Raw genomic sequence first — 13310 nt, forward strand, 5'->3', positions numbered from 1 at the left:
AAAGTGTCAAAACAACAAAAACGCTTCTAAATATGTATCTGTTCTGATTTACTGCAGATAACTGCGCACAAATATAAAGACAAATGCCCTATCAACATCCCATCTTTTTCGATACAGACTTTTTTACGAACCAGCACAAAATTATGGAATGAAGTGAACTAACACACACACGTGACATAACGTAGTACCCCAGAGTGCAGTCTGGACGATGGGGCGGGGCGACACTTTTAGGCGGGGCGACACGTGTCACTCCGCCCACACCCAATTTAATTGGTTTATAATACCGCAATCTTATTGGTGTAGACGATTCAGGTCTGAGCATGCGCATTCCTTTCAGTTCGATTTTATGAATGATTTGGCCGTATTAAAGAAATATTAAATGCTAACTTTAATCGTAGGCTATATGTTGTCGGTTTACCATGGTAATTTTAGTTAAGATCTATTGGCTAATGTTTTATTGTACTTAAGAAACAGAATGGATGAAGTTATTGTTTAAAAACGAACGCAGGCCTACTTCAAAGAGATGTTTTACAAACTCGATTTTACTCAAAGGATGAGAATTCACTGTAAGAATGTAAAAGCAGCTGATTTTCATTTTTAAAGCACGACCGTTTTTTGTTGTCATTTTTTTAGCGAGATGCTGTCCAATGCGTGCGTTATTTGGTAGGCTACAGTGCAAATAAAATGTTTAATGGCAAACTCACGTTTCTTTGTTAATAAAATGAGGGCCTGTTGGTTCTGTAAAATCCCTATGTTATAGTTTTAAAGATTCATGTTTTATAAGTGTCGACCGTAGGCTACAATTCGACTATCTGTTACTGTGACATCATCAGGCCATTGGGTTTTGTGCGTTGGCTACAATAGAATTAAAACCGTGTAGTGCTGAAATGTGAAAATAAATAAATATGTATTTACTAAAACAGATTTATTATATCGATCTGGGCTTGTATACTATTTGGTAGGCTAGCCTATTATTGTCTTATTTGTCACTGTGGTTTTGCTTTAAAATAAAATAAAACAAACTTTCGGATTTATCCGATGTTTTACTGAAATACAGTGAATTATCATCATTTGTGTAAAATCCCGAGTTTGTGTTTATTCACTGATCCTAATGGAAAAACGAAGAAGCATTTACGAATGATTTGAAATTCCGGAGCCCTGCATGACATGCGGAAAAATATTGTCTAGCCTATATCAGCCTAGAAATGATCTCTCCTTTGATAGCCTATATGCCAGTAATTTCATGCTGTCATGATCATTGCTCACTAAAAGTGGCACTGACTTATCTGCTGGGTAAATTAATAAATATAAGAGTAGGCTATCTAAATTTCAAACAGTAATTTATCAGCAACATATTTCGTGATATTGCCTAGCCCTAAAACTGCTCAATATTAGCCTAAAGCTTACAATATGATTTTTTGTAAAGCTGCTTTGAGACGATGTGAATTGAGCGCTATACGAATACATTTTGACAGTAACTTCATCTAACTTGACCCGTAAATTCAGCAAAATATTATCCAATTGATCATTAGGCTACTAAAATCGGAAATCCCCATGGTTATCATCACTTAATATTTCTGTAGTATGGCCAAACAGCGTCGAAGTCGTAGATCATTCATAAACTCCTACCATAGACTCGTACATAAAGGAATGCGCATGCTCATGCCTCAAACGGCTACGCCAATTAGATTGCTGTATTATAAACCAATAAAATCGGGTGTGGGCGGAGCGACACGTGTCGCCCCGCCTAAAAGTGTCGCCCCGCCCCATCGTCCAGACTGCACTCTGGGGTTACTCACTACATATACATGTAATAGACAACAAAATGAGGCTAAAGGATTCTTTTCACTCAAATATAACAGGTTCTCATAAATGACAATCCATCCAAACAAATTAAATATAAAGGTTTTATTTAGAAAAAGAACATTAACAACTTATAGACAACTTTCAAAAAGATCCAAATATTAAAATGACCAAATTAAATATTACAAATACAATATAAAGATGATACAAAATATGGAAAACAACAACTTAAGATAATAAAAATATAAAGAATGACCAAATAATAAGTAAATAAAAAAACCTGCTAGTTTTTAAAACAACGATTCATTGTTGGCTTTATTTCCATATCTTTTTAACTCAAAAGATATTTATATAGCCTATTACTATTTGGAATATTCACATCAGTATCTGACAACTTGGCGCTGAGTCCTGGAAGCTGTAATGACATTAGAAAATATTACTAGTGTACTATTTCACCACCAAACAAAATCTCTGGTAGGCCTTTGCCATCTTCAAAGTTACCTTGCGGTGTTGGCAAGCAAAGTTCTTTACACAGGATGCCTGTCATTCACCCACTCACAATAAGAGCAGTTAAGCTTTGGGTCTGTTGCTCAAGGACAGACACTTTTTGCCATTAGAAGGCCAGTGATTGAAGCAGCAATGCTCCTCCAGCTTTTCTTAGGGCAAAAACAAATGAATGAAAAGGCCAATATCCATAACTACTTAGTTTAGGACGATTAATGACCTCACCCATTTTTGAATGGACCCTCTTCAGTATTGGCATCGGTAATTATTTTTTACTTTCAAAAGATACATAACCAATTCTGAAAAACAGGCTAATTAAAAATGGACATGGCCAAAATAATTATTATACTATAATGTTGTGTTGCGTACCTGAGGCAGTCTCAGCTTCGGAGGCCGTATTCAATGCAGCAATAAATGTAACTATTGCTCATCAGCTGTGGATACTGCTAAGTAAGTGTTTGACCAAACACCCTGCTTATACTACTGAAGCACTGTTTTGATTCGTTTGCTGGGAAACCTTACAACTCACCAAACAACTAAGCGTTGGTCAACCTTCTAATTCATCACTATCCACCTTTGCACCTATGTTCAAACTACAGATAAGACAGATAAGACATTTTCTGAACTGTTGGGGTTTGTGAACCTCAGAGGACTGTGTTGGACATTTCGATACACCCACATGTATATACTAGCTCATGAATGAATTGTATCTCTGTATACAGGTATATGTTTTGTGATATATTGGGTTTTTGGATAATGAATGAGTAAAGCTTTGAATATATAAAGAAAGAAACATTACACTTATTTGGATAAGAGTTTATTTTAGATCTTTTTCAACTGAGACAAATTGAGCATTGCGCACAAGGTGACCCCCTTTTGAAATGTAGCTTGACCAGTGCAAAGAAGCTGGGACTGTTATAATATACAGCGTAACCTTGGGTATTTCTGCCTTGAGGAGTCCGGGCTGATTGGCGCAGAGTCCCGGTAACTGTAATGAAGTACTGAAATATACTATTTGGAATATTCACATCAGCATCTGACAACTCTGGAAAAACATGTCCATATATAACCTTGAGGGTTTCTGTCTTGAGAAGTCCTGGCTGATTGGCGCTGCGTCCTGGACGCTGTAATGACATTAGAAAATATTTCTAGTGTACTAATTCACCACCAAACAAAATCTCTGGTATGCTGTGTCCTGACTTATCTGTTTTGTTTGTTTTTCCATTACCTGGGGTTGAGGTGCGTGTTGGTAATTCTAAAAAATGACCCCTGAATGTCTGCTTTGTCCCTGATGAAAGCATATTTTGATTAGAAATACATAAAGATCAGTAACGTCTGGAAGCGTATTGCATTCACCTAAGAAAAATAAAAAAATCTGTTCTGTTTTTATGAATTAAAGAGAAGAGATAAGTCATTAATTCAGAAATACAGAGCTCCGGTTTTCTGAAGTAACGACTTCTCGTTAAGTTCTCAAGTGAATGCAATTTGTCTCCGCAGGATCGAAGAGTCAACAAATAACAATAATCAAAGCACATCTTACTTTTGGGCGTTTCGATTCTTGTGGAGTCCAGAGACTGTGGAGTGCCTACACTGTAAAAATAAAAGGTGCCTGGAGGAACCTTTTGGGGATCTTCACTTCGCCACACCGGCGGAACCGTCTGAAGATCCTCGCACCCTTTAAAAAGGGCCGGTTCTCTGAGGAACCACACAGGTTTCCTGAGGAACTCTTATATTAGGCACTGTGTGGAACCACTTTGGGTGCCTCCAGGAACCAAGTTTCATTTTTTTTTTAAATATTTAATTTCATGTTGTTACTATGGTTACCTTTGACTTCTATTATAATAAACAAATTGAACCAAATACAAAATAAGAATTGTTTATTACATATTTGATATTCATTTTTATACATACACTTCCATGCACATGGGGAAAAAAGCTAACTACAGATTAATATCAATGACTACACAAAAAAATAGTATAATACATAAGCAACATGAATAATCAACCATGTATATACAATAGATAAACAAGAAAAGACATCTCAACAAAATGCATGGAAACACATATGTTCCACTAAATAAATCAATGTAAAAAAATTACATTTGAACTAATTAAAAATGTCCATCATACTTAACTTTAAAACATTTGTGTTTCAGTCCAATGGTTAGTCTGACATCACTGTTTCCAAGTCCAAAAGCTCTATCAGATGCCAAAAACAAACAACAGTGCTAATATACACTAATTGTGCTGTAACCTTTATCTCTATACCGAAATCTCAGATGGTTAGTTATTCAGCTATTTTGAATCATAAAATGTTTAAGTCTGGGATGCTGTTAGACTGGAGACTGTAATGTACACTATGGCTTTTGAAAATCTTAAATGTGTGACTTGAATCAACAGTGTTCATAAATGGTTGTTGAGTATTCTCATGAAACAAGATAGAGGAAGTAGAAGTAGAGGCTTCGACCCGAAACAGAGTTAAGGTGCAGTAAAATGATCTGTTGTTCTGTGAATGTTCACTGGTGAATTCAGTCATTTCAATATGAATTCACACGATCAGCAATTTCGTTTGTGGTCAAAAATGTCACTATGGGACCAAGTTGGTGTGAGGTACTTAACGAGTTAGAAAAGTGAAAAGGTACAGCAGATTCGTTTTCCGTTTGTTTTTCCTCTTTTCTGGTGGATGGTCCAGGCACTTCAATGATTTTCAGGTCTACAGGAGGATTTTTATTCTTGATCAAACTTGTATTTCAGCTTTCCGAGATCCCTGCAAAGTACAAAATTTACTGTTAGTAATGTTATTAAAGTGATAGTTGTGAAATTTAAATAATTTCCTCAGCCTTGTGACGTTCCAAACCTGTTTGACTTTCTGTCTGTGGAACCCAAAAGCAGATCTCAGGCATAATGCAACCCCAGTCACCATTCGGTTTCACTGCATGAAACACAAGCAGAAAACAATTGTGTAAATCATTCATGAAACCATTCTTATGCACACTTGTCTAGTTCAATTCAATGCAACAATTTATGTAAAAATGGTTAAGCTCCAAAAATGTCCCAGAAAAGATCCTAAAAATAATCAATGAGTTCACAACTCATGTGTTATGGGTTGTGTTGCAAGTCTTCTGAAGCCTAATTGCTTTTTCATATTTATTTATTTTTTTGTCGAAAAAGACTAAACTTGAAGTTATAATTCAGAGTTAAAATGTCTATAGCATTTTTTGTGAATCAAACCTGTGATATTATTTTTCTGAGTAACATGAATGAGATTTGAGATCATGAGAAAAGATTTTCAGAGAGTAACTGATTAAAAAACACAAGTACACAGTCAAACAATACAATTTCACACAGAGAAAGTTCATAGTAATAAAGTACTTGCATGTGGTGCAGGTAACTTACTGTAATTCAATGTTGCCACTGAAATGTTCAGATTATTTTAGAAATGTAATGGTTGTTCTGGGGAAACAAAAGAACAAAGCTGATTATTCACAACATAATATTTATTGACCAGTAAATGGCTTTAAAATGGTATTTGAGAGAATGAGGGCACCTGTAAGTAAAGTTAACGTTAGGCTAAACAAAAACAGAGCAAACTATAGCCTAACCTGTTTTTGTTATTCATAACAAACGCCAAGAATCAGAGAATTTTCTAAATTAGTTAACGTTAGGCTATATCAGCAATTTGAAGACACAGTTGTACAAAATATGTTGAATTGAATGACTAAATCAATCTAAGACAATAAGTCAATCATTTCCATTTGTTCATTAGATCAACGTAGTTAGCATCGCGGCTAAAACCTTCATACCAGATACTGTGCAATAAACGAGTGGTAAACACTGTAAAAACGTAGTAATGTATAATAAATTTAGTTTATAGATATGTGTGTTTAAATATATAGTGAATAGACTCTGTATTTATATTTATTTGGCGAGTTTACAAACCTTGTAAAGTTGTAATGGAGAGCCGAACAAACTGCGGAAGCTTTGATGAGAGGAGCCGTTACTTTCTGATGACGATCAGCTGAGCGTTGTTGCGCGCGAGCAGCGCGAGCATCACTGAAGCGACGACAGCAGAGGAATAGCAGCAGTTTCGTGACAGAATAACACTTTTCTCCTCCTGCTTCTTCTTCTTCATATAATATTATTATTATTTAGTGTTGTTGTTTAAGGTTTAAATGACTTAATAAAATAGGCCTATACTAAATATATGTAAGCTACCTAAGTGAAAAAGACTATAGTTACTGTTAAATGTATTAAAAATGCATTAAAGTATATTTGTATTGTAGGTCTACTAAAAACACACTCAAGTACATTTTTAATACATTTAATAGTACATCTTTTTCACCTGGGTATGTATACTGAATCAAACTTGCCTATAATAATAATAATAATAAAAATGTATTAAAGTAGGCTATATTTGTATTGTAGGTCTACTAAAAACACACTCAAGTACATTTTTAATACATTTAATAGTACGTCTTTTTCACCTGGGTATGTATACTGAATCAAACTTAAGTAGCCTATAATAATAATAATAATAATAGGATAATAATAATAATAATAGAATAATAATCTAATTCTGGCCTCACTGAACCATTGGGTTCCTCCAGATGCTGGCTTTAACATAAGAGATCTTCCAGGAACCACTTAAATGTTAAAAGATCTTCCAATAACCCTTTTATCGCATTTAAGTTCCTCTATTTTCCCCCAAAGCACTTCGAGGTCTCATGGTAATGAAAAGGTGACTCCAGAACCTCTGAAGTAAATACAAAGTGCTTAAAGGATCCCATAAGTTCCAGCAAGAACCTCAAAGATTGTCAATGCTCCTCCAGTAACCCTACTATAGGAAAAAGAGCTTTGAGGCACCAAAATTACATTTTGAAGTTCCTTGAGTATCCAACAGGATACTTGAGGCTCCTTTAGTTTTTACAGTGTAGAGTCATGGAAAGCAACATGTATTAAAATGTAAAATTTACAACAGCAATAGATGGAATACCAATATGTAACTTAGGGCTTATAAGCCCTAATGTAATTTACAGCATATAAGCTACACTTTGTAAGATTTTCTCCCATCTAGTGGTGAAATTGTTAATGACTACCAACTGAATATTACTTTCTAGCCCCTCCCATTCCGAGGGCGTTTTAACTCCTACGGTGGCCGTATTATTTCAAATCTGCCGGCAGTCGCGAGTAATCTCCCCCTTGCATTCGTCACGGTGCCACTGAGTGTAAAAACAGGAAAGGCGAAGCTTGAATTTCCAGGTATGTCCCTCTTTGGCTAATGTATTTTCAAGATGGAGGCGCAACATGGCTGCCGCCATTCGAGCGACTCGCTTGTATGTATTCTAAATGGCAGATTCTACGCTTACGAGAATACTTGATTAGTTGGTATAGAAGTAATTACACATTAATGAGCACATATCATTTTGAAAGAACAAAGTGTTTTTTGCTAAGAATCAACTTAAAAAATTACACAGTGTAGCATTAACTGTGCCCTGTTAATACAGCACAGCATCATATAATAAACTGAATTTACAGTTAGGTAAATTGTTAGGTTTAATAAACAGTTAGGTTTACTGAATTCATTATATATCCTACTTGGTGGTGTAGACATTTCGGGGTCATCCAGTGGAGTCATCCGAGTACCTAATGAAAGTTTTCAATAAATAATTGTTTTCACTACTACACTATGTACACAAGGTTACACTTTGAATAATATGCAAGAAAGTTTAAACTTTAAATCAATTTACTAGTCATGAAAATGTGAAACCATTATGTATTTATATTTGCAACAAGTCTACTTACAAGGCTTTGAGGTAGGTGGTGTTGCAAAAAGGTCCTCAGAAAAGTTTTCCGCTGGAACTAGCAAAATGATACAATTAAGAAATAAATAAGAAAAATCATAATAAAAGTTCTTCAAGCAAAGTTCTTTACACAGGATGCCTGTCATTCACCCACTCACAATAAGAGCAGTTAAGCTTTGGGTCTGTTGCTCAAGGACAGACACTTTTTGCCATTAGAAGGCCAGTGATTGAAGCAGCAATGCTCCTCCAGCTTTTCTTAGTGCAAAAACAAATGAATGAAATGGCCAATATCCATAACTACTTAGTTTACAAGGACGATTAATGACCTCACACATTTTTGAATGGACCCTCTTTATTAGCTTACTCCCGCTGATATTTTTTAGTGCTAAAAAGCATAGTATTGGCATCAGTAATTATTTTTTACTTTCAAAAGATACATAACCAATTCTGAAAAACAGGCTAATTGAAAATAACTAATGTGGACATGGCCAAAATAATTATTATACTATAATGTTGTGTTGCGTACCTGAGGCAGTGTCAGCTTTGGAGGCCGTACCATATTTGTTGGGTGGCATAGGGAAAGTACAAACTATAACATGAAAGGAATATATTAAAATAATGTAAATGTGATGTAAACACTGATGTTTTTATCCAGAATGTAGCATTTCTTAAAGCAATCATATCCTATGCAAAAGCATTCAATGGAAGAGCCACAGCAATCTGACAGCACAGAACTTGGACTGTTACTGCTCCGGAAATATGTTCACATGGCACCTAAATCAATTCTGAGATTTTGACCTGCATCAACAAAGTTGTAGTGGAAACTGAAAGGTGAAAATGGCACTTGGATGTAGTCTTCATAACTTTTCTTTTTTGGTGCACGCCTCAGTCCTTGAGACATAATGGCCTGTGGATTGGACAACTGAAAGATTTGTTACTAACCTTAATAAAATACAAGAATGATGAAACTAGATTTTTTAGATTCATTGGGCATACGAGTCGGTATATTAATTGACGTCGGCAATATTCTCACCCAGAAAAGTTAACTGACAAGACAGGACCAAGTTTCAGTTCATCTTAAAGACATGGAGGAGAGGGAATATGGCAAATCCCTGTGGATGTGGTAAACACACAGCCTTCCTATGCAGATCTTTTGCCTCCAAAAGCTTCCTCTTCGCTCTGCTAAGGTCATTGTCCATCACATATATGATGTTAATCAGCTTTGACTCACAAGGTAGATCAAACAGCTGATTTGTGACCTTTGGGTCGATAATATCCACAACCAACATTCCATCTTGACGCTTTTCCCTCACAAACACAATTTGCTCAGTCTCCTACATGAAGCAGTGATTTGGTGCCTTCTATGAAAATTTTCAATGTCCACTTTCATATGTGGCCAATAAAATCTTTCTCTTGCCAGATGAATCACCCTCTCTGTGCCAACATGACCCATGTCATCATGAAGATGCTTCAGAACCTTCTTCTTAAATTCAGCTGGTAAAACCACTGTATCAATGGACATCTCCTCTGAGCATGAGGCCACATACTGCCCTATGTCCAGAGGACAACGAGAAAGAGTGTCAGCATCTGTATTTTCCTTTCCTGGTCGGTACTTGATGTCAAAGTGGAAATCGGACAGTTCTCCCACCCATCGATGCCCCACAGCATTGAGCTTGTCGGTGCTCATCACATAGGTCAGAGGGTTGTTATCAGTGTATACAATGAAGTGAGGTGGATAAAATAGATAATCCCGGAATTTCTCACATATAGCCCACTTCAAAGCTAGGAATTCAAGCTTGCCAGAGTGAAGGTTGTAATTTTTCTCTGCTGGGGTAAGGATTCTAGATCCATATGCAGTGGCCCTTAACTTTCCGTTCTGCCATTGATAGAGGACTGCCCCTAAACCCTTCTCAGAGGCATCAGTATTGAGAGTGAATGGAGAGTTGAAATCAGGATAAGCCAGCACAGGTGGATGGGTAAGTGTCACGGTTCATAGATCCTATGTCTCTCTCTAGTCTCGTGCTTTGTTATTTACATGTGTGTGAGTGTGTGAGTGGGTGTATGACCCGGATTATTCATCATCATCATCATCATCATCATCATCATCATTATTGACTATTAATAAAGAGCTTTTTACTTGCATATTGTGTCCTCGTTTCTGACGTAACAGTAAGAATTTCAATCAATGTTCCTAGGGTTTTCTTGTGTTCTTCAGTCCAGATCACTGGTGTTTTAGAAAGAAGCTGGTTACCTTTCCCTTTTGCTTTGTTGTTTCTTTCCTTCAGTCTGATTGCATTATTTTCCTTTACTTGCAGAAGGTCATAGATGGGTTTGGCAATTCTAGAGAAGTCCTGGATGTACAAACCCGATTCCAAAAAAGTTTGGACACTGTACAAATTGTGAATAAAAACAGAATGCAATGATATGGAAGTTTCAAATTTCAATATTTTATTCAGAATACAACATAGATGACATATCAAATGTTTAAACTGAGAAAATGTATAATTTTAAGGGAAAAATAAGTTGATTTTAAATTTCATGGCATCAACACATCTCAAAAAAGTTGGGACAAGGCCATGTTTACCACTGTGTGGCATCCCCTCTTCTTTTTATAACAGTCTGCAAATGTCTGGGGACTGAGGAGACAAGTGGCTCAAGTTTAGGAATAGGAATGTTGTCCCATTCTTTTCTAATACAGGCTTCTAGTTGCTCAACTGTCTTAGGTCTTCTTTGTCGCATCTTCCTCTTTATGTTGCGCCAAATGTTTTCTATGGGTGAAAGATCTGGACTGCAGGCTGGCCATTTCAGTACCCGGATCCTTCTTCTACGCAGCCATGATATTGTAATTTATGCAGTATGTGGTCTGGCATTGTCATGTTGGAAAATGAAAGGTCTTCCCTGAAAGACGACGTCTGGATGGGAGCATGTTGTTCTAGAACTTGGATATACATTTCAGCATTGATGGTGCCTTTCCAGATGTGTAAGCTGCCCATGCCACACGCACTCATGCAACCCCATACCATCAGAGATGCAGGCTTCTGAACTGAGCGCTGATAACAACTTGGGTTGTCCTTGTCCTCTTTAGTCTGGATGACATGGCATCCCAGTTTTCCAAAAAGAACTTCAAATTTTGATTCGTCTGACCACAGAACAGTTTTCCACTTTGCCACAGTCCATTTTAAATGAGCCTTGGCCCAGAGAAAGCGCCTGCGCTTCTGGATCCTGTTTAGATATGGCTTCTTTTTTGACCTATAGAGTTTTAGCCGGCAACGGCGAATGGCACGGTGGATTATGTTCACCGACAATGTTTTCTGGAAGTATTCCTGAGCCCATGTTGTGATTTCCATTACAGTAGCATTCCTGTATGTGATGCAGTGCTGTCTAAGGGCCCGAAGATCACGGGCATCCAGTATGGTTTTCCGGCCTTGACCCTTACGCACAGAGATTGTTCCAGATTATCTGAATCTTTGGATGATATTATGTACTGTAGATGATGATAACTTCAAACTCTTTGCTAAATCGGGGCTACGCACAGCCTACACATAGAACATGGCAAAGAAATGAAGCCAAACACCATGTAATTACAGTTGACTTTGCGAAGTGGGTTACACCTAGCCGGACTATATTGGGTCTATATTTAACTGAGACGGTGAAATGACGGCTATTGCATGCAATTCTTCAATTTGATGCTGTTCCGTGGTATTTGGATGTAAATGTGGTCGTCCTTCTGTAAATTAGCCTACCATTACGTTATGATCAAATTGTAGCTCTTAATGGCCGGTAACTTTCGTAACCTAGAAAACTAGTTTAAAGAAGCCTCTACGCAGCTGAAGCATGTGTCCGCGGGAAAAATGGATAGGCCTATGTCTCTTATTTTTCTCAGTTGAAGCTGGTTTACCTAATTTAGGGTGATGGAGGGTTCACCAGTTAGCTATCAGGGATATCTGAAATAAACAAACCTAGCAAGCCATTTGTGTTTTGGTGTGTATATTTTAAGGGAGAGCCACGTTTTGTTTGAATAGTGGGCAATTGATGTTGAAAAGACATCAAATTGATGTCAAAATCAACGTAAAAAAAATGGTCAAATATGCAAATCAAACTGACGTCAAAACCAATCCATGACATTGATTTGATGTAAACTGAATGTCAAACATATTGACGTACATATCGATAAACCAATTTCAGTGTGGGTATTAACTTTCTCTTTTCACCTAATAGAACATGTAGTGGGGCTGAGAGGGACGGTTTTAAATTGGTTCTCGTCATATCTAAAGGGACGCTCATGTTCTGTTAGGGTTGGGGATTTTTCCTCCAAGTCAATTATTTTGGAGTGTGGAGTTCCACAAGGTTCAATTTTGGGCCCTATTCTTTTTTCTTTGTTTCTTTTGCCCTTGGGCATCATTTTTAAGAAACATGGTATCTCATACCATTTATATGCAGATTACATTCAGGTATAATTACCGATCAGTGCTGGTGTCCCTAGCACTAATCAATCCTTGGTACTATGTTTACAGGAGGTGATTGCCTGGTTAGAGCAAAACGGCCTGAAGTTAAATGCCAGCAAATCGGAAGTTTTGGTTTTTGGGACAAACAATGACGACAGGGACTTAGGGGGCCTTCTTGGCTCTTGGGAAACATATGTTAAACCCAAAATAAGAAATTTAGGGGTTATTTTTGATTGTGCTCTTATGTTCGATCATCAGGTCAAAAATGTGGTAAAAAATTGCTTCTACCAATTAAGGACTATTACGAAAATGAAGTCTTTTCTGTCTGTTCCTGACTTAGAAAAAGTTATTCATGCATTCATTACGTCTCGTTTGGATTATTGTAATGCTCTTTATGTTGTTATCAGTCAATCTCTTACTTCGAAGTTGCAGATGGTACAAAATGCTGCCGCAAGGCTCCTTACTGGTGTCAGGAAAAGGGAGCACATTACTCCAGTTCTTGAAAGACTGCATTGGCTCCCTGTGAAACAGCGTATACAGTACAAGGTTTTGTTGTACGTTTATAAAGCTGTGCATGATTTGGCCCCGAAATATATTAAGGACTTGGTGCGTATGAACTCTTGCAGAGCACAAAGGTACTCCAATTGTCTTCAATTGTTTGTACTGAGAACTCGCTTAAAAACAAAAGGGGATCAAGCTTTTTCAGTTATTGGTCCTAGACTGTGGAATGCACTTCCTCCTGATGTAAGGTCTGCAT

General features: G+C 37.0%; 1 long non-coding RNA gene across 1 annotated transcript; it reads right to left on the bottom strand.

Moving 5' to 3' along the window:
- Positions 1 to 4169: 4169 nt before the first annotated feature.
- On the bottom strand, positions 4170 to 6327 carry LOC308707440. Its single transcript, XR_014032166.1, has 4 exons — positions 6247 to 6327; positions 5704 to 5760; positions 5165 to 5239; positions 4170 to 5074 (listed from the first exon to the last, which is right to left on the bottom strand). It is a non-coding gene; the product is annotated as an uncharacterized lncRNA (long non-coding RNA).
- Positions 6328 to 13310: the final 6983 nt, after the last annotated feature.

Source organism: Scardinius erythrophthalmus, assembly GCF_964197995.2.
Source record: "Scardinius erythrophthalmus genome assembly, chromosome: 2".
NCBI lineage: Eukaryota > Metazoa > Chordata > Actinopteri > Cypriniformes > Leuciscidae > Scardinius > Scardinius erythrophthalmus.